Below are 22,969 nucleotides of genomic sequence, written 5' to 3'. Positions count from 1 at the left end.
TGGGGGTCACCCAGAGACTAAGGAACAGAGCCCAAACTCAAACCTAAATTGTCTATTTCCAAGTATGTCCTAGAGTGTACACCATTATTTGATATCTTCTTTGGAGTAGAAGAATTTGTGTTCATATACTGGTTCTGTCACTTATTACGTATGTAACCTTGAGCAAATTGCTTTACCCTTCTGGGTCTCAATATTCTCATCAATTAAATGAGGATGTTAGTCAATTCCACAGTTTCCACATCTGTAAAATGACCTGGAGAAAGAAATAGCAAACCACTCTTTGCCAAGAAAAACCCAAATGGTGTCCCAAAGACACAACTCGACAACAACAAAAATTAATTCCAGTTCTAAATCTATAATCTCAGGGTTCTTAAAAAAATAGGGTTTTTTTGTTTGTATCTCTAACACTACCACATGAGATATGAGTTTGTATCAAGTTTTCTTTATTATCAAGGTACAAATATTATCAAATGGTCAAGAGAATGTTGATGGCTTTATTCAGCTGGCTTCTTCTCAGGCAGAGATGGCTGGGCTCTTGGCAGGTCAGCAAAGTAACTATAACTTTCCTCTTGTGTCAGTAACTTGTCAAAAAAGCTGATGAATAATGATAGCTACGCAGAATTCAATAGAAAGCTGGGGCAGGTAGAGATGTCCAAGGTGCAGTCTCCACAAAATGCTTTGAACTAGAGGATCATAGAAATTATACACTTGGCAAACAGGCTGCTACACAAACAGCTGGGCATTGAGCCCAGCATAGGATAGAAGAGCCAGTTGAATTGAATCCATAAATTCACCACTCTTTTTCCTGAGGAAGAAATTCCGAATATTCATTGAGAAGGAAAGCAAACCGTTGGGATTATGGTTTTACTGGCCAATTTCTTTCAAGGAGTCTTTCTCTTATTTATTAGATTTCCTGGCAACCAGCACAGGAGAGAGTCTGAAGAGGAGAAGAGAGGTTTGTATGTGTGCATGCGTGTGTGTGTGTTGTATGGATGTGCATATGCATGGATGTGCAGCTGTGCTTTCTCCAATTCTCAAACCTTCATGGAAAATAGAGAACAGTTGACTACTCTCAAAATGCTGTTTCAGGAGATCCTTGAATGTTTTTTCCTCTTGACATAACAAACATCTTGTTTCTAATGATACTTTAGCTGTTAAAAGACACACCATCAAGGTGTCTCATGAACTTACTTTCCTATATCTCACCTCTATGTGAATATGTGCATATGTTTGTATATGTATTAAAAATATGATAAAAAATTTGAGCAATTTGTGAAGGGTGAGAAATAACTCACGGAGGTATCTTTATTTTTCTTTTAAATTTTTATTTCATTTTTCAATGAATAAAAATGTATTTTCTCTACCTCCTCCCATACCCATTTTTAAAAAAAAAACAGCTGTTAGAACAAATATATATAGTTAAGTAAGCAAATGCCATGTCCAAAAGTATGTGCCTCTGTCTCTTAAGTGAAGGTAGTACCTTTGGTCCATGTTCTTCATTCTCTTGTGTAGGATTTGTTTTTTGAAGTCTGGATTCAGTCAAAGGGCCAACATTGAGGACCTAGAGGACCACATATGACTTTGAGGCCACAGATTCCCCACCCCTGGAGTTAAGAAGACTTGAGTTCCAATATAGCCTCAGACACTTATAGCTGTGTGGCCCTCAAGATGTCATTTAATCTCTGCCTCTGTTTCATCAACTGTAAAATGGAAAGAATAATAGCACCTACCTCCCAGGGCTGCTGTGAGGATAAAATGAAATTATATTTGTGAAGCACTTAGCAGAGCGTCTGACGAATAGCAAGTGTAAATAAATGCCACTTATTAGTATTAGTATTATTAATTGTAGTACAGTAGAAAGGGCATTCAATATGGAATCATAGGAGCTAGTTCTGCAACTTAACTACTACTGTGACCTTGGGCAAGTTACAAGCTCTCAAGGCCTCAACTTCATCATCTCAAGGCCTTAACTTCATCATCTATAAGTTAAGAGAGTTGGACTAAATAATATCCAAAGTTCTTTATGGCTCCAACTTCATGATTTTATGAATATGAATTGCAGATTCCTCACCATTCTTCTTCCAGACATGCTTTTATTTGTCAATATCCCTCTTAAAAAGTCATGCTCTGGCTTGAGTACGATGCAGTAGAACTGGTTTGATCTCTAAAGTTCAGTAGAACTATTATTTACATTGATCAGGACACTGATATACCCTCTTCTGATTGGCATAACTTCATCTGCAGGGGTGTGCTAGTAATATTTAACAATCAGCTTTTTGAAAGGATAAAAAAAAAGACTATGCTCAACACATTTTACATTTAATCCTCATTATCTACTTTTTCTCCATAACTTTCTTAAGTCTAGACAATCAACAAAACAAGCCCTGATTTGTAGCACTGACTGGTTTCAGAGGAGTAAATTCTCACACTGAAAATTTAACAACAGGCTCAAAGGAGCTGGCTCCAACATACTCCTGTGTTCTCCACTCTATTTGCCAGAAAATCTTGGGAAGTCTCTATTCAGGTGTCTTTTACTATGATTTCATATTAGCTTGATTCCATAAATTATTTTCTTCTCAGTCATCCCTTTCTTTGCCCACCCTTCACTTCCCACCTACCCTACCCCACCCCATCCCTACACAGCTTCCCCACAAGGTCCTAGGCACTTAGTTATCTGCAGGGTTATTATTCTATTTGCAAAAACAGTCATTTTGTCACAACTTGTAATTGATCCAAATTCTCCTGCTCCAGAGTACTCCAAAACTAAAGAGATGCTCACCTTCAGGGAGGCAGTCTTGTCTGAAGATAGAACTTGGACCAGAAAGCCTCTGAAGATCTCTTTCAGTAATATGATTCAATAGGCATATCTTAAAATATATACTGTTCTATCTCAAATTTTATTTTTAGGATTATGATTTCATGATGCATCTCTTCTATTCTAAGAATATTGTAGACAATCTAAATTATCTAAAACACTTTAGGATGGAACAGAAATAAAGTTTTCACCAGAAAAACAGTAGCTATGGACAACTAAAATCACGGTTAATGTTTTATAAATCAAGATTAGCACTCTGGGGTACAGTAGATGAACGTTATCACTTGGCTCCTCCTTAACACCTTTCCTTTCCCCCCTGTTGACAATTATTAAGATAGGAAAAGGTCAGGAACTCCTAGTATGTTTTTAATATATATTTCATTTTTCCCCAATTGAGTTAAAATAATTTTTAATCATTTTTTTAAGTTTTGAGTTTCAAATTCTATCCTTCCCTCCTTGTCACCCCTCCCACCTTCCCTGAGCTGGTAAGCAAAAAGATAGAAGTTAGACATGTGCAACCATGTAAAACATTTCCATATGTCATTTTGTGTAAGAAGACTCGAATGAAGGAAAAAGAATGAAAGAAAGTGAAAATAGCTTGCTTCCGTCTGCATTCAAACAATGTCAGTTTTTTCCTTTGGAGACAGATACTATGTTTCATCATTAGTCCTTTGGGATTGTCCTCAATCATTGTATCACTGAGAATGTCATTCACAATTCTGCATCTTATAAAATTGCTGTTACTCTATACAATGTTCTCCTGGTTCTACTCAGTTTATGTAAGTCTTTCCAGGACTTTCTGAAAGCATCCTGCTTCTCATTTCTTATAGCACAATAATATTCCATCACAATCATATACCATAGCTTATTTAGCCATTAACCCAATTGATAGGCATCCCTTCAATTTCCAATTTTTAGCCACCACAGAAAGAGCTGCTATAAATATTTTTATACAAACAGATCCTTTTTCCTTTTTTGGATGTCTTTGGGATATAGATCTAATAGTGGATCAAAGGGTATGCTTATCCCCAATTGATATATGGTCAAAGGATATGAATAGGCAGTTTTTGGACAAAGAAATTAAAGTTATCTATAGTCATATGAAATAATGCTCTAAATCCCTATTGATTAGAGAAATACAAATTAAAACAACTATGAGATACCACCTCACACTATCAGATTGACTAACATGGTAAAACAAGAAAATTATAAATGTTGGAGAAGATATGGGAAAATTGGAATAGTAATGCTTTGTTGTTGGAGTTTTGAACTGATTCAACCATTCTAGAGAGTAATTTAGAACTACGCCCAAAAGGCTATCAAACTGTACATACCCTTTAATCCAGCAATACCACTACTAGGTCTGAATTCCAAAGAGATCATAAAAAAAGGAATAGAACCCACGTGTACAAAAATATTTATAGCAGCTCTTCTTGTGGTGGCAAAGAATTGGAAATTGAGGGAATGTCCATCCATTGGGGAATGGCTGAACACGTTGTGGTACATGGATGTAAGGGAATGCTATTGTTCCATAAGAAATAGTGAGCAGGAGGATTTCAGAAAAACATGGAAAGACTTGCATGAACTGATGCTGAGTGAAGTGAGCAGAACCAGGAGAATGTTGTACACAGTAACAGCAACACTGTGCAATGATCAGCTTTGATAGACTTAGCTCTTCTCAGCAATGCCATGACCTAAGTCAATTCCAAAAGACTCATAATGAAAAATACTATCCACATCCAGAGGAAGAACTATGGTGTCTGAATGGAGATTGAAGCAGACTATTTTCTCTTTTTTGTTTTTTTTCTTTTTTGCGGCTTTTCCCTTTTGCTCTGATTCTTCTTTCACAACACAACGAATGTGGAAATATGTTCAATATGATTCAATATTTTCAATATATAGCCATCTTGGAGAGAGGGAAGGGAAATTTGGAACTCAAAGTCTTATAAAAGTTAATGTTGAAAACTAAAATTAAATAAATACCCCCAAAAGGGTATGTACAGTTGTATAGACCTTTAGACATAGGGAATTCCTAGTAAACTTGCCTTCTAGTAAAGTTTCCTATGGCCCCCGTTCAATATGAAAGGAAGTAAATTGCTATGACTAAGCACATAAGAAATAGAATAAAATATTTTTTTCACTACCATTACTACTTAGGGAATATTTCAATAGGATAATATAGTTACTTATCAAATATTCCCCATAACCTGTTGGGGGTAAGTGTAGTCCAGATTGGGAACCCTTGATAGGAAGCTTAAGAAAGGGTTTCAAGTATATTAAGGATTTAGGGTTAGTATTATGGAAAGTCATCTTGGCACTTGAATGAATGAATGAGTAGCATTTACTAAGCCCTTATTCTGTTGTAGGTCCTTTACTAATCACTGGGGATACAAATTTAAAAAGCCAGAAGCATACATTCTAATGGGTGCTTTCTCATTCATTATTCCTCACAATATACCCCCATAAGATTGGTAGTGGGGGCGTCATTACCTCCATTTCACAGCCTAATTTAGGCCTGTTTCTACTATACACCATACATTAATCCTAAATCTGGGGCTTTATTTTTTTCAGTCTTATTCTTTAGGGCAACATGTGATAACTCTAATTGCACTTTCAAGTAACAGTCCTTCATCTACAATAATCTTGACTCCTCTAAATCTTTTCTTGACCATGCTAAAGTCTCTCTAATTTCTAATTGGCACCTCTAGGAGAGTGGTGATCAAGGAGGGGTATTTCAGTATAGGAAGTAGAAATACAGGTTGATTGATTGACACACTTTTTCCAGGAATGGTAGTGTTAATTTGATTACTATTCCCAGAGCAAGAGATGGAAAGGAAGGGGAGACATTATACATGGCAAGAATATGGTTGTAATACAGTAAGGGACTGGGGCTGGTGAGATTTACTGATCTCTCAGCCTTAAAGAGAGCACAGCCCCCTGAACAAAGGATTGAAAAGAGGAGATATTGGAGGCATATTGACTAGTTATATTATTTCAAAAATCTGGGACAGAATTGACCAAGATCTGGGCTAGAGTTGGTCACGATGTAAATGGAGAAGAAGCGGCAGTCAGTCAATAGATATTAGGCACCTAACATGTGTCAGGGACTATGCTAAGTGATAGGGATGCAACTATGAAAAAAGAAGACTGTCTCTGCCCTGAAGGAGCTTATAATCTAATGAGGAAAGATAACTTATAAAATGAAGTTTAAAAAGCGGGTGCATGATGGAAAATTCCAAAGGAGTATAGCATAGTAGGAAATGAAGAGATGGCTGGTCAGGACAACCTCCTTAAATGGAACTTGTGGGAGGAGTTCTCCACTCCACCCTCCAATCAGAGGGTCATATGGGGGAGATATTGTATGAGACGAATTAGCAGGTAAATGATTGAATGAGCAGAGGCATAGGTGGAGGCATGAAGCAGAGAAAACCATCAAAGATATTCACCGCTGTCAAGTATGGCTATCATAGAATTTAAAAAAGGAAGAGAAATGAATAAGGAAGGGGGAGAGAGGAAGGGAATGAGTATTTACATACAGGCATACCTCAAAAATATTGTAGATTCTGTTCCAGACCACTGCCATAAAGTGAATCTCACAATAAAGTGAGTCAGGTGAATTTTTTGTTTTTCTAGTGCATATAAAAGTTACGTTTACACAATACTGTAGTCTATTAAGTGTGTCATAGTATCATGTCTGGAAAATCAATATACATATTTTAAAAATGCTCACCGTCATCTGAGCCTTCAGTGAGTCACAATGTTTTTGCTGGTGGAGGGTCTTTCCTGATGTTGATGACTGCAGGCCGACCAGGATAGTGGTTGTTGAAGTTTGGGGTAGCTAGGGTAATTTCTTAAAATGAAACTACAGTGTAGTTAGAAGTTTGCTGCAGGGACTGACTCTTCCTTTCACTGGGACACTAAAAGGCCATTATAGGGTTATTAACTGACCTAATTTCAATATCGTTGTGTCTCAGGGAATAGGGAGGCCCAAGGAGAGGGAGAGAAACTGGGAAGGAAAAGTTGATGGAGCCGTCACAACACGCTCAACATTTATAGATTAAGTTTGCTGTCTTGGACGAGCACAGTTTGTGGTGCCCCACAACAATTACCATAGTAACATCAAAGATCCTGCTCATAGATTGCCAAATCAGATAAAATAATAATTAAAAAGTTATAAACAAAATATAAAAAAATTTGAAATATTACAAGAATTACCAGAATGTAACAGAGACACATTCTGTTAGAAAAAGTGATGCCAATACACCTGTTCAATGCAGGGTTTCCCCAAACCTTCAATTTATAAAAAAAAAATGTAATATCTGCAAAGTATAATAAAGCACGATAAAATGAGGTATGCCCGTCAAGCCAGAGGCTGCACTAAATGTTATGCAAACATTATTTTATTTCATGCTCACCACCATCCTGAGAGGTTGGTGGTATGATTTCCCACATTTTATAGTTAGGGAAACTGAGACAAACAGAGCTTAAAAATGACTATTCACACATCTGATAAGTATCTAAGTCTGGATTTGAACTCAGGTTTTCCTGATTCCATGTGCAGAACTCTATCCTCTGTACCACCTAGCTGACTCCAAAACATGATATAGAGATCGATGTTGATATGAGTGTAGGTATGAATATGGACATAGGCATGAAGATAGATGTGGATATGAATAAAAATGTGGATACAGATATGGATATGAGTATAATAGGGACACAGACATATACAAATGGATACACATGTGGATAGAGAAGCACCAAGAAGCAGGGGATAAAAAGTCAACCTTGAAACTAGGAAGGCTTTGTTTTCAAGTCTCTTCTCTGAAATAAACTGGCCACATGATCCTAGACAAGTTATTTAACTTCCCATTGCCCTAGGCAACTCTTTTTAAACTATCAATTGCAGAGACTAGTGTCTACAAGCTTTGCTAGGATTTATTTCCTTCTCCAGGAATTTCCTATACCAAAAAAATCACAGGTCTAATTTCTGTCTATTCTATGGAAATGCATAGAGATACAGATATTGATGATGGGTGCCTGCCAGCTTCCTCAAAGAAGAAAAGAAAGCCTAAAAAAGAGAAGACCATCAAAGAAATGGATCAACAAAAGAGAAGGCTGACTGGGTCATATGGTGAGAGTGATGGATAAAGTGCTGGATGGTCCACATGATAAACTGATATCCCCATAATATGAAGAGAAAGTCAGGAAGTTCCCTAGTACATTGGATGGATGTCCTGAGCCAAAAGGATGGAAAGAGAAAGAGGCCCACCGGTTAGGAATGACATTGAAAGTCTACCATCTGTATCACTAAAGGCTATATTCATCATCCACATGAATGAAGGCAAAGAACATTTTGAGTATAAATGTGCTAACTCCCTAAAGTTGTTTAAAAATAAAATCTGATGGGAAAGATGTTACCTTTGCAAAAGCTCTGTGTCTGTGAAGGTTTCAGAAGACTTGGGCCCCTGTACTGAAAGAGGAATTGACATGTGGAGAGAGAAGCCCGTGGTCTGTGTATATTAGAGCTGAAGCAGACGACTTGAATTATTTTTAAGAACATAAGGTCCTGGCAGGGAACATAAGGGACAGTTTACCCATGCGACTGCCTTGAAGTCTGCAGTTTGAACGCAGGGGATTGGAATCTATGTAACTTAAGCCTTTTTCATCCCCTTACATGTGCCAGTGTTCCCAGCTGCTAAAAGGTGGCCAGATTGCCTCCAAAAATAAAAAACGGCCATGCTTAGCATCTCTTAACCATTTCTAAGATTACAGATGCCTCAAGGGACTCTATTTGTCACAAGAAGAAGCATTAATCCCTGGCATAGCTAATAATTTGGCATTTTGTCAGCCATAAAATAACAGAAGGGAACATGAGAAGATGAATGTATCATAAGATTCTGCTCATTATACAAAACCCAAGGACTCCTCAGAAATGAACGTCTCCCTGATGGTTTCAGTCTTTTTTTTTTAAAGACATATAATATAAGAAGTTATGGTGATCCTTCTTCCCTCTTTATCTGGTTACCTACTTCTAGTGCTTAGCACATAGCCCAGCACATAGTAGGAACTTTGCTACATGTTTGCTGATTGGCTGATTGATTTGTTCTCTGTGTCCATAAGACTTTATCTTATTTCCCAATATGTTCCCTAATCTCTATATTCTGCCTTTTGTGAAATCCTAGCACATTTCTTCTCCGTCTTCTCAATAGTTATTCACTGAACCACTATTTATTACTTACATTAAGAAATAAGGAGCAAGACTGACATCTCGGGATGCTATAAAGACTGATTGGCCTCTTGGTTCAAATATAGCCCTTTCCCTAAAATGAAGTCTATTTGAAAGGGGAAAAATACAAGCAAATACAAAATAACTGCACACAACTTTCATATTTAAAAAAAAACTATTTGGAAAAAAACTTGTCGTTTTTGTCCAAATGGAAATACATAACCTTCTGCCACACAAAATTTGAGCAAATTAAAGGGGACCAGAGAAAAGAAACACAGCCTTGTTTATATGAAATAGAATTTGTATTTTAATCCAAAAGAATTAAGTTTATAATGAATTAGGCGTTCTGCTAAATATTTTGCCACTCTGGTGACCTTGGAACTCATAAAACCTCTCTGGACCTTGGTTTTTCCATCTGTAAAATCAGGCAATTGTTTCTACAACAGTGGAAAGAGCATGGGTTCTGGAGTTAGAAAAGAAATTGGTTCAAATCCCACCCCTGACATTTACGACCTGTATGACCTTCGTCACTTAGCCATACTAGGCTTCAACTCTAAAATGTGGGTGTTGGTCTAGGAGGCCTCTGAGGCCCCTTTTAGTTGTAAATCTATGATCTTACATCTTCCAGGTATAAAAACCTATTGTCCTATACTGCACATGAAAAAGTTTCAATACAGCTTTTTGGGGAATACACTATAGCTGATAGCAGGCTCTTTGCTTTAAACTAGAGCCTTCGTCCCCCGTGCATTGTTTGAGGTTTCCCAAATTCTACAGCCTTGTGCTATGTAACGCAATGTTCAAGACAAATTCAACGGCAAAGCAAAGACAACAGGGGAAAACCAAGAAACACTGCTTGGATCATTTGATGGATCTGTGATCTTATCACTGGAGGCATACCTTTCTGTTATGCAGTTCATAACACATTCATGCCTTCTCCTCACAAGTGCCTTGTCCATTTCTTCCCACATTTCCCACATAGGGTGTTTGTCCAACATACTCGGTGTCTTCCTTGGCATCATGGTTGTCTTGCTATCTCAAGGATGCCACTGGAGCATATAAGCTATCAATTATTCCTTTCTCTTACCACATAACTTCTCCACCCTTTTTTCCACTCATTTATCTCTTTGATGATATCTTTTATACCACTTCTTTCATATAACTTGTGGTCAGTAATGATCCTTCCCAAATGTTCAAATAGACTATTTGTGCCCAACTTGTGGTAGAGTCTTCTGGGATCACATTGGTTTGATCAGCTGCAGTCAGACGCAATTTACATTGACCCCAACATCATGATGTCATTTTAGAACTCTTTAGTTACAAAGTATAACAGCAAATGGTCAGTAATGTATTGAAAAGCTGAGTCCTATTTTTTTTTCCAGACCTGGACATTGGCATCAAGAATTCCCCACTATTTTCCTGTTTTGAAGACTTGGTTCCTAAGACCTTCAACAGGCTTTTCATAGCAAAAAAATAAAAACAAAAAACAAAAAAAAACTAACATGGGGTCTCAGTTGCTCTATTCCCATTCTACTTTTTACCTTTCTTTTACTCCATTACTGGGGAAGCCCATTATTCCGGGCAAATGTAATGCTTTGGATTCCCACTAGTCTGAGGGACCCATCCTTCCCTTCCCCACCTCAGCTTACTTCCTCTGTGATGATGACTACCACAAAGTTGTGTTTGCATCTATCTCTCAGTGGGAAAGTTCACTGTAATACAAAGGGCAAATCCTCAGCATTCATCAGGTCCTGCTCTCATGACCCATTACTAACTGTTCTCTTAAGCCATAGGCATCAGGGGCTGGAGAATTGATGGATTTTGCAACATCATCTTCATCTCTAAAGGACTTGGAAAAGAAGCCCAAAAGTAAGAGAAAGCTGCCTTCCTCACTTCCATAGTACCAGCAGAGTGGACGTCTAGCACAGGCTGGCTCCTCCAATGTTATGTTGTGGGTGGGTGATAAGACAGCTGTTGCTACTGCTTGGGTGCAGCTGCTAGAAGATCAGAGGCTGAAACACTGTCTATGGTACTAAGATTTAAAAACCTTCAGGTTTTATCATGCAAGTCATATTTTGAGGGGAAAGTAACTTATAATCAGATCAACATGTAAGTTCATATTTTGAACATATTGAAAATATAAAGAAAAAAACAAAACTAAAGATGACTTCCTGGGTCAATAATTGTGTAGATGTGCCTCACTTTAAGCAAATTACCATGAAGGAGCTTACATACTGAGAGAGGAATCAACACACAGAAGAGGGTAGTGGTCAGTGAGGGACCCTTTGGTACAGAAAATTATGAGGACAGTAAGTGAGATGACGAAGGAGTAGATAGTACCCCATCCAGTATCAATGTCAGAGTTGATTTGATCATGGCTTATGGTTCCAGAAATTTGTGGGAAAGGAGGAGGAGAAAGATGACTGTTGAAGTTATGGAATAGAAATCTAGTCAAGAATGAATTAAAATGTGGCAGAGACTTTTCCTGAAATAATGGTGTCAGAGAGGCAAATGCCAATCAGAGCACAAGAATCAAGCCCCATAGCAGGAAACCAAGACTTGGAATTCCCCAAGGATTCTATGCTAGCATTGAGAAGATATCATCATGGCAAAAAAAAAGCTAGGAAGAGCAAGTAGAAAGCTGACCATGTGGCTAACTTGATGAATTCCCAAGTCACAGAGCCAACTAGAACCAGTGCAATGTATAGACTATACGCTCAGGCTGCGTCAACAAAAGAGGGATACAGAGGAAGGGAAACTCCCCAGATCTGCCAGTGCTGGGTGGAAACCAGAAAGGGGAGTCGAATGACAACTGAGACTACCAGTGCAGCATGCCTAAGATAGCAGAGACTTTACCTCCTTTTATTCAATTTCCAGGAGAGAACCTGGGGCGGGAGTTTCCTGTTTGGACTATTGAACAAGACATGAGTGAAAATGCATTCCTGTATAGAGTAGTAGCTGAGAATGTCGTTGTTCTTGACTTTCTTCTGCATTCCAATTAAATGCTATTGCTGATTCTATGCTATTGCTTCCCTAGGTTTCTGTTAGTGTAGTAATAATTGAGTATCTAGACCTGAATGCTTATGAGAAAATACCTCCTGCAAATATGAAACCAAATCCACAAGGAACTAGTGCTAGTTGATCTATCTACAGGCAACTGGAAAGCCTCAGACAAAAAAAGGAAGGAAGAATTTATCAAGCACCTATTATGTGTCAGGTTCTGTGCTAAACCTATTACAGATATTGGCTCATTTTGTCCTCATAATCACCTTGTAAGGTTGTGAGGTAAGTGCTATCATTATTCTCATTTTGCAGTGGAGGAAGCAGATGGAGGTCTGAAGCTGGATTTGAACTTGGATCTTTGTGTCTCCAAACCCAGTGCTCCAAATACGGTGCAAACAGGTATTGCTCTGTGTCTTTTCATGAAGTTTATGTTTCTGTGAGATGGAAGATCCACTGAAGTGTCACAGTCTTATTCTACCCTGGAGCTTTCCCTGGACAACCATCATCATAAAGACATTGGGTATTTGCTCTAAGGTTACTATATGGGACAGAGAACAAGAGGGCTAGACCTGGATTCAGAAAGACCTGAGTTCAAATCTGTCCTTATACAACTTACTAACTGTGACTCCAGGCAAATGTCTTAACCACTGTCTGCCTTAGTTTCCTTCTCTGTAAAATGAGGGTAATATTTGCACATACCTCCGAGGGTCGTTGTAAGGATCAAATGAGATAATATGTTCAAAGTGTTTTGCAAACACTAAGGTACTATATAAATTCCTGCTACTATTATTATCGAAGTCCAGGTCCAGTCAGTTGAAACTGATGACCAGTCACAACCTGGAGCTGCTTTTTGTCAAAGATTTCCTTGCCCCCAACTATGACAACCACCTGCTTCCTCTCCCACATCCTTCCCAACAGTGAGTGGCCTTGGGTATAATCATGGACTGGGGTGCGGGTGGAGGGGGAGGGAATGTCCTCTGAGATGTTCCACAGCTGCTGAGGGATAGCTAAAATGACCCCTTAAGAGTTACATTTCGTTTCTGTGGCTGTGGAAAACAGGTGGTCTGTAGAATTTCTGTGGGCAGGCAGCTGTGGGAACTATTTTCAACTGGGATCTGAGCATAGTCTCTTTTTAAAATCTAATTCTTGTGATATGAACAAATAAACATTCCAAGCCAAGAGACTCAGGTTCCCCTGTACTACCCCCCACCCCCAAAAAGGAGGCTGATTTCATAGGGACTGGGAAACTTTGATATCACCAAATATGATTCTTCCAAATCAGGTGACCAGACTGTGATTGTCTGTGGACTGCCTTCCCCCTGCTCCTTTTTGCTTTCCTTTTTTTTTTTTTATTAAAACTTTGATAATCTGCTTATAAAAATAAATGTTTGAGGGGAATAGTTGGAAAAGGGAGGGAAAGTATTATAAAAAAAAAAAAAAAAAAAAAAAAGGACTATTTCTTCTTCCCAATGTTGCAGTGGAAAGAACTAATGTTGTTTTCATTTGGAGTCCCAAAACCTGGATTAAAATTCTGGCCCTGACACTCATCACTGTGTGACCTTATGCAAATTGCTTCATGTCTCTGGGTGTTGTTTTCCTTGTCCACTGTAAAGCTAGGCAGTTGGACTAGATGTTCTTATGGTCCCTTCTATAGGGACCCTATAATCCTCAGACAATTGACTCATTTTCTTTAGTTCTACATATATTGCTGTTCAGTTGTGTTTAACTCTTTGTGACCCCAATTGAAGTTTTCTAGGCAAAGATACTGGAGTGGTTTGGCATTTCCTTCTCCAGATCATTTTACAGATGAGGAAACTGAAGTAAACAGGGTTAAGTGACTTGCCCAGGATCACACAGCTAGTGTCTGAGATCACATTTGAACTCAGGTCTTTCTGACTCCAAGACCAGTACTCTATCCACTGAACTGCCTAGCTATCCTTATCATATTTCAGTGAACTGAATATTGAAGGCTAGCTTTCTTTCAATTTAGAACTAGAATCTGAATGGAGATGTTTTTGAAGATTAATCCCACTCTAAAAAAAAAGGTACTTATTTTAACTCTATCCACTCTCAACTGCGGGTGAAGAACTCCCCAGGGAGGTGAGAGTGGGCAAAGTTTAAATTAGTTACAATATTCTCTGTCATGTTGGGGAAACTACTTCACCCTAGTTGTGTAATTGATCCTTGAACTTCTCACCTGGGTCTTTGGACTCTTCTTCTGATTGGCTGGTTCTTCTCAGACTATAAGGCCAGCCCTATCTTCATTTCTCTCCAGGCTACACTTATGACATTACAGGCTTTCTCTACCATGCCACTTTGCAATGTGAGAATTTAGACCTCAGAAATGGGTAGGTAGAAAGGATAAACATTTATTAAGCACCTACTATGTGCCATGAATTTATTAATGCTTAGTACTTCCCTTACACTATCTCATTTGATCTTGTTGAAATGGGCAAGTTGGACAAATCAACGCTTGATCTATTGTTTTCTTGATTGTCTAGAGTCTAGACTCTAGACTTAAGAAAGGGATAGAGAAAATGTTAGTAATGTAGGTTAATCTTTAATGTGTAACCTCACTACTGTTTTTATTCCTGGTGAACACTTACCAACACATCCCTGAACACTATATACTTAGTTAGATTCTAATATGGATTAAAATGAGATATTTTGTACATATATGGATTAGAAGACTCCTTGCAATAATTACACGGTAGCCCCTACCACAGCCACCAAGGATCAGTGGACTATGGGTTGGAACTACTAAGCTTGTCTGACCTCTCCTTTACAGCTAAGGAAATCAGGCCCAGAAAACTATGGTATGACCAAGATCAAACAGGTAGGAAGTTGATTACAAGTACTATATGATTGAACTGTTTAAAAATAAGTTACAGTCTGTTGTACCTGTATCCTACCATCTGCCATCCAATGATAATTATTCATTATCCAACTACAGTCCACCCTGACTTCTTCATATTTATGCTAACTTTAGTGTTAACTTGCCCAAAATTTAAATTTAGTTTAATTCCAAGGGCTAGAGACTGAACATTGAAACAAGACCAGTGAACACTACATATCTATAGAGTGGATCTTACTTGATGGTAGTTTCCTATCTAATATGATTTCAAGTAAAGAAAAGATCCTCATAGTATCTCTCCCACCTATTCTATGAATATGAAGAAGTCTTGCCTATCTAAAATTATGTGACTGGTTTTTTTTTAACCCAAGAACAGGGCTTTGAATTTATCCTTATTAAATTCCATCTTGTTAGCCATCGTTGTTGGCCATCATTATAGTCTGTCCATATCTTTTCTCTCATTCAATGAGTTAGCTATCCCTCCCTACTTTCTATCATCTGTAAATTGAATCAACGTGCTATATATGCTCATCTAAGTTATTGATAGACTTGTTTAAGGTTTGAACACAGAGCCCAACAGGAAACCCTTAGAAGCCATCTTCCATATTGGCTTTCATACTCCAATGAAACAGTGATCTCACTGATATGGGCATATTTTCCAAAAATGTAATTCCCAACCCATCCACGCCAGTCCATCCAGAACTACTTTTGTCCCTCTTCTCCCACAAATTCATTGCAGAGGATCTATCCAATGTACTAGTGGCTCTCCTCAGATTCTCTTCAAATTCTACGGAAGTTCATGAAACACACAGTCAGTCCAACAGTTGCTACTTGATTAGCCCTTTGTTTATGGTAGTCATGCTTCTCCTATGAAATCCCTTATACTTTACCTTTATACTTCCTGCATAATTCTTCATTTACAATGTGTTACAGCTGGCTCATACTCACCCATTTACCTCTCCATGTCCATATTGACACTGATCTACTAATTACCACTGAGCATGATAATTTTATTTATCAACCTAATAGTAATATATTAAGTCAACATTTATTCGTCTTGTCCACAAGCTACAGTGAACAATTCCATCAAATGTCTTGCTGTAAGCAAAAAACACTACATCTATGGATTCTTCCCCACCAAGTTACCAAACTATTAACCCTATCTCAAGAAATGAAGTTTGCCTGGAATGATTTATTCTTAGTAAACCTATGTGGACTCCTCTTCATCACTGATTCCCTTTCTAATGCTCATAAAACATCTGTTTAATAATACATTCTAGAATTTAGTCAAGGAATTAATATCAAATTCATATGTTTCTATGGCTTCTGATGCAGATATTATCATACCACTCCAGGGATACTTCTAGAATGCAAAAGAAAAAGGTCAAATTCTCTGAATGCTTTGAAGTTCATGAGCCTCTTCTGGCTAAGAATGGGGCTGGGGGATAGAGAGGAAGGAGACGTTTCTCCTTCAATCAAGTCCTCAGGGATTTAGGTAGAATGTTCTCTCCTTTCCACTCTTAGGCAGTCACATTTCTCCTTCCAGCTTTTAACTCAGTGCTAAAACCTCAGAAGCCAGTCCATAACTCTTAACAAACTTCTTGTCATACTTGGGTGGTGTCTAGTCTGTAGTCCATATTCATACCCTGTGAACAGTTAAGATGAATCCTCATCTGATAAATATATTAGAGCATAGCATCTTATCATTACTCTAATGAGATAAGTCAGGATTTCATCAGACACACTGAAACCAGTGGAAACCAGACTTGCAGCAGATGTTTCAGGAAAGTTACTTCATAACTATTTCATCTTATGTCTGTATGTGCCATTTCCTTCCTATGACTAAGAAGTCAGGGGCATCACTTCTATCTTTCTCTCCTTTTGTTCTTTTCCAAATTCACTTCCCTTCTGAGGACTCTGGTATATGTTTTCTTATTGTACAACGCTATACCACTATCTCTTATGCAGATGTTTCTTTTGATATGGCTTTCCTTTACCATCATCCTGTTGTGAGTCCCAGACTATGGAGTTGGAGTCATATTCTTTTTCCTTTTCTGCTATTTAAAATGTCAAGCTTCTTTGACTTGTTATACCTTCTCTGTTCACCGGGGCACAAATCTGAAACTTTGAAAGTTATCTCTAGTATTCTTCCCAGGGATTCCTTCCATATAATTATTTTTTTCAATCATTTCTATCTTAGTGTGAATCATTTTCATCTGTTACATCTATTTTCATCCACTAAAGCCCTATTCTGATGGTTCATCTTGTCATGAAAGTGACCTTGAGGTCTTGAATGCCAGTGGAGTAAGGGGAAAACTCTGGTAGATCCTTTCAAATCTGAAAGGTATTGAATTTGGGCCATTGCAATAAGTACGTCTGTCATGTGAAGATCAGCCTAGCTAAGTTCAAAGAAACTAGACATTTTGTCAGTAGGTGACAATTTTGGAAGAACCAAACTGTTTCATGAAGACAAGGTTATAAACTGTGTGAGTGGAATGAAAATACATGGAGATAAAATCAAGAATCATTTGAAATATTTAATTGAATGAGTTTATCACACCTTCTCCTGAGAATAAGTTTTGGAAAAGATTAGGGAAGGAGAACATGACTTTGAAAGTCTGAAAGATATGGGATATGCTCAGGTCAAGAAGTCCTGGAAAACTAACTTTACCTACTTCATAATTTCCCCTATTATGTTAAAAACACAATACGATTTCTCCCATACACTATAATATTTATAGGTGCATGTGCCCCAGAAAGGCTGTTGCAAATCTGCAAATAACTGTCATGCTCCTGCAGAATTGTGGTGTTGGGCAGATTACATCCTCAGCGGCATACTTCTTAAACCAAGGATTATGTGAATGTTACGTAGAACCCATCAATCACCAAGCAAGCACAATATCTTGCATGTGGTAGGTACATAATTGCTTGTTGATTTCAACTGGAGAATAAGCCCTAAAGATATTTAGAGTTGGGGGAGTGGGGTGGGAAGTAGGTGAATTGTCTTGTCCTGCTCCTTTTAAGAAATGAGAGAAGAAAAAGAATGTTGAATATCCTCTGAATCTCACAGGCAGAGAGAATCTTTGACTCCCACAGATAATGGGCAAATGCAAATGTCGTAAAACCACAAGCTTGAGGATTTTAATTACACTCAATTGAATGAACTGGAACCTTCTCAGCATCCTTCATTATTTATAACAGGGAAAAAGCACTTCCCATCAAATTGTACCCTGACGTTCTGTATTTTGTACTTGCGTATCTCCAAAGTAGATTTATATTAACCATCACTGCCAAATTATGGCTTAGGCTATGCCATGAATCTCAAGATGAATGTAATTGTGATCTACTACCAAAATAAAACTCAAGAAATCTGTCACTGGGAAATATCTTAATTACATCCTTACTTGTTAGCACTTTGGCAAAAGGTATCCTTTGAGCGTTTTGCAACTGTAAGGAAAAAGGGGAAGACAGAATTTTGCCAAAATCTAGAGTGATCACGGAGGCAGCATGACATGGCTGAAAGACTGCTGTACTTGGAGTCAGAGTCTATGAAAAGAGTGAATGACTCAAATCCTGCCTCAGCTACTTCATACCCGTAAGTTTTGAGCGAATGATCTGGCCTTTTTAGACCTCCGCTCTTCCTTGGTAGATTATGGTTTGGACTAGATGACCTCTAATGTCCCTTCAGTCTCTGAATCTATGATCCTGCTGGTTATTTCAATTATAAATAGCAAATGCTAAGTGCTGTCATGTACAGTACACCAGTGTGGCAAAGTACACCTTGTAGTTAGGAGTCTGATTTTAATGAATTTCATTACCTTGAGCCAGTGACTTCCTTTCTCTCCACCTCAGTTTCCCCATATGTAAAATGAGGGCGCAGAACTAAATGATCTCGAATTGAGACCTTGACTTCATGAGATACTATGGCCAAAAAAATAGCCCAATTTTGACATTTAGTTCTTTGAAATACATGAAATTTTGTTAAGGTGCTGTAGTATTTCGCTGTTATTCCTGCATCAATTTTATCAGGCTACATATATTAAGCACTTATTATATATATATAGCATTATGATCCAAAAAAAGAGGTAAAAATAGTCCACACTCACAGTGAGTGTGCATTCTAATGGAGTAGAGAACATGTATGTGAAGACTAGGTACATACAAGATACATACAGAGTATCTAAGTCAGGGGTGGGGAGGTTAAGGTGGGAAGGCTTCTTGTAGAAGATCGCATTTGAGTTGAGAGTTTAAGAAAGCCAGAGATTCTAAGTGGCAGAAGTGTGGAGGGAGAACATTCCAAGCACGGGAGACATGGAGCACAGAGGTTTAGAGACAGAAGATGGTGGAAGGTCATGTGGAAAGAAAGACAAGTAGGCTGGTATTGCTGGACTATGTAGTGCATAGGAGAAGAGTCATGGATGCCTAGAAATATAGGAAGGGACTAGGTAATGGAGAGCTTTAAATGACAATCAGTGTTTTATTGGATCCTGGAGATAATAAGGAATCACTAGGGATTATTGGGAAGTGGGAAGGGGTGGCATGGTCAGAGCTGCCTTCCAGTCCATTTTGAAAGCAAGGGACTTTTCCTTCACCACCAAATTAGAGCGTGGTTGTAGCCTAGGGCACTGTCTCACTTTTTATTGAGTTGCTTTGTCTACTCAACATGTTCAGACCTGCCCTATCTAGGCAGTATTTTTAGTTGTCAAGCCTCTTCTCTTTGTGTGGAGATGGAAGAGAAAGAAAGGGACAGCTGGGCATCAGGTCAAGGAATGTAACTACTAAGGACAGAGAAAGCCTAGGAGACAAGAATAAAAAGAATAATTATTGACATTTACATGATGCTTTGTAGTTTGGAAAGCGCTTTATATGTTTTCCCACATTTGATCCTCACAATTACCCCATGATATAAGTGCTACAGTATTATTATCCTTATTTTATAGGAGAAGAAACTGAGGTTCTGAGAGATTGTGACTTGCCCAGGATCACACAACTCATAAGTGTCAAATCCTGGTCTTCCTGATAGCAAGTATAGTGTTCTACCTAGCCACAGTACCACGTGAATTCTGAAAGACAGAAAAAAGATGAGAAGAACATATTAGAGACAGTGTTAATACTAGGGTTTAATACCTCTCACCAGCAATCAAGATAATCTCCAAATGGATATATAACTTCCATATAGAAGGTCACATCAGAAACAACTTAGAGTAAGGAAGAAGAAATTTCCTTTGGCATCAATGGCTAGGGGAAGGGCTCATGCCCAAACAGAAGACAACAGAAGATAAAATGGACAATCTTGATATCACAAAATTGAAATGTCATTAAAATTAAAAGGGAAACAGTTAATTGGGAGAAAAAAAATCACTGCAACACCTTTCTCTAATAAAGACACTGTTTCCATGATAGATAACTGATGCAGACTTAGAAGCATAAGAACTGGTGGTATAGTGAATAAAAAAGTGGGTCTGCACTAAGGAAAACCTCAGTTCAAATCTGATCTCAGATACTTGCTAGCTATGTGACCCTGGGCAAGTCATTTAACCTCTATTTGCATCAGTTTCCTCAACTGCAAAATGGATATAAAAAATATCACTTACCTCACAGGGTTATTAGGATTAAATGAGAGACATAGATTGGTTCAACCATTTTGGAAAGCAATATGAAACTTATCCCAGAAGTCTGTATATAACCTGTCCATAAACTGTATATAACCTTTGCCCCAGCTATGCCATTAGCTACACCATTAGAGGTGTACCCTAAAGAGATCAAAGAAAGACAAAATGGATATATATATATATAATATACATATATTATATATATATACACACACACACACAAAATATTTATAGCAATTGTTCTTAAAGTGGCAAAGAACTATCAACTAAGGAGGTGCCTGTTAATTGGGCAATGACTAAGCAAATTACATATTATGGCATAGAAGTGTAATGGAAAGCTGTTATACTATTAAAAAAAGAGAGATGAATTCAGATAAACCTGGGAAGACTTTCATGAACTGATGCAGAGTTAGGTGAGCAGAACCAGGAGAGAAACAACAATATTGTAAAGGAAAAGCAACTTTGAAAGATTTAAGAATTATGATGAATGCAATAACCAACCATTTATATATAAAAACTATACTTCTCACTTCTGGACAAAGAGATAATAGATTCAAGATGCAGAACGACACCTGCATCTCTGGACCTAAACAATATGGAAATATGTCTTTTCTTGACTATGCATATTACAATTTCTTTTCTTTTTTCTTTTAAATGGAGGGGAAAGTGGTACAGAGAGTGAAAAAATACACATATACAGATGTATTTGTGCCCCAAAAGTCTTAGTGTAGTTTTGAGACCTTAAACCTGCAATGACTTTTTAGAATACCCTGTATAGGTACATGTTGTCTTCCCTGGTAGAATTTAAGTTACTTGAGGGTCCAGACTGTTTCATTTTGTCTTTGTATTACCAATACTTAACTAGCACAGGCCCTGGCACATAGTGGTTACTTAATAAATACTTATTAACTCTTTAACTGACCCTTCTATGCAAGTCTGTTTTCCATTTCATCACAAAGCATTTTCTCTTTTAGTTTTATTTTGTGTTCTACTTTCTCATGCCCTTGCTAACTCCAGAATTTCTCTACACCTTTTCCTAATTATTAGAGAGAATTCATAGTTTGACAGAACTATCTGATTATTGGTGTCCAATATTCAACAACTGCCAACAGCTTTCATTTTGCATTCAATCATAGCCTGTGAAGATGAATTTGTATACATTCTAATAATAGCAATTTGTCTAATAATCTAAACTAATCGATTTTCCTTTGTCAGGAGAAAGCATATGGGAAAATGACAAAGTAGAATCATGGCATAATAGAATTTTTTCATAATGCTAAAATTCTAGCAGTGTACCCTTTAAATTCCAGGTTATTGACATCATAAATGAACTGAAATAGGATTTAATGACCAAACAGCAGGATGATAAAAACTCTTATCGTTCAGTTCTATTATACTGATGTTAATATTTAATGGAAAATGAGACGGGTACCCTGCTTTATGAGGTAATAAGCCAATTCCTGAATGGATAAACTCTGAAGATGGAATGGAGGGATTAAGAAGATTGGGTTGAAGAAAGGCTTGAACATTTTAATTAGATTGAAAAACGTTCAGGGAAAAGGAGAGCAAGCTTTGTAATACTAGCAAGGTCCAATTTGGAAAAGTCAAGCTTTTTTTTTCCTCCACTTCAATTAATGGCTGCTGCTCCTTGATTCTGACTGACTTTGGTGGCTAGTATTCCCTTCAGAAATGACCCAGAGAAAACCTGTCACCTGCAGTGAAAGCAAAGGCCAACAGAGGAGACAGAAGCTCTTTGAAGACATTCTCTTAATTAGTGCTACCATGGTGGCAACCCTCACCCGCCCTCCACCCACCCACAAAGCTGAGCATCCTCAGGAAGAGTAATGGAGAGGGAAAACATAAAATATGATCTGTCACTTGAACGTGGAATAAAAAATTCAGTTGTTTTTATTTCTCTAAGGCTTTGTACTTTACAGGTATAAGGGAAGGGTTGACTGAATGAATCAATGGTGTCATCCCTCTCTACTTAAAGCAAGTGATAAACTGCCCAGATACCTTAATGAGGTAAGAAGCCTCAATCAACCAAACAAACATTTTAGATTAAGTGTGGAAATGTCTTTGGATAACTTGAATGGTGTTGACAGGAAGAGAATCCTGATTAGCTGTGAAAGCCTAGTCATGCCCTGTGGGGTGTCTGTAAAGGACAAGATCAGTTGAGAAACCCAGTTTTTTGAAAATCTGGTAGGAATCTCATAGGTCCCTATATTAGGTCATCTATACTAATCTCTTCATTTTATTGATGAGGAATGTGAGACCTAGAGAATTTAAGAAATTTATCCAGAGTCACATGAGCAATCAGTACCAAAGCCAGGATTTTAACCCAAGCCCTCTGACTTCAAAGTCAGCACTTTCCACTGTAGTAGAGGCTCACAGAGTTTAAGGGAACTTCTCAAGCTAAGTTGGAGAGCCCAAGTTCAGGCCCAAATCTCTTGACTCTGAAT

The sequence above is a fragment of the Notamacropus eugenii genome, chromosome 3 (genome assembly GCF_028372415.1).
Source record: "Notamacropus eugenii isolate mMacEug1 chromosome 3, mMacEug1.pri_v2, whole genome shotgun sequence".
Classification (NCBI taxonomy): Eukaryota; Metazoa; Chordata; class Mammalia; order Diprotodontia; family Macropodidae; genus Notamacropus; species Notamacropus eugenii.
Note: the sequence above shows the minus strand (reverse complement) of the source record.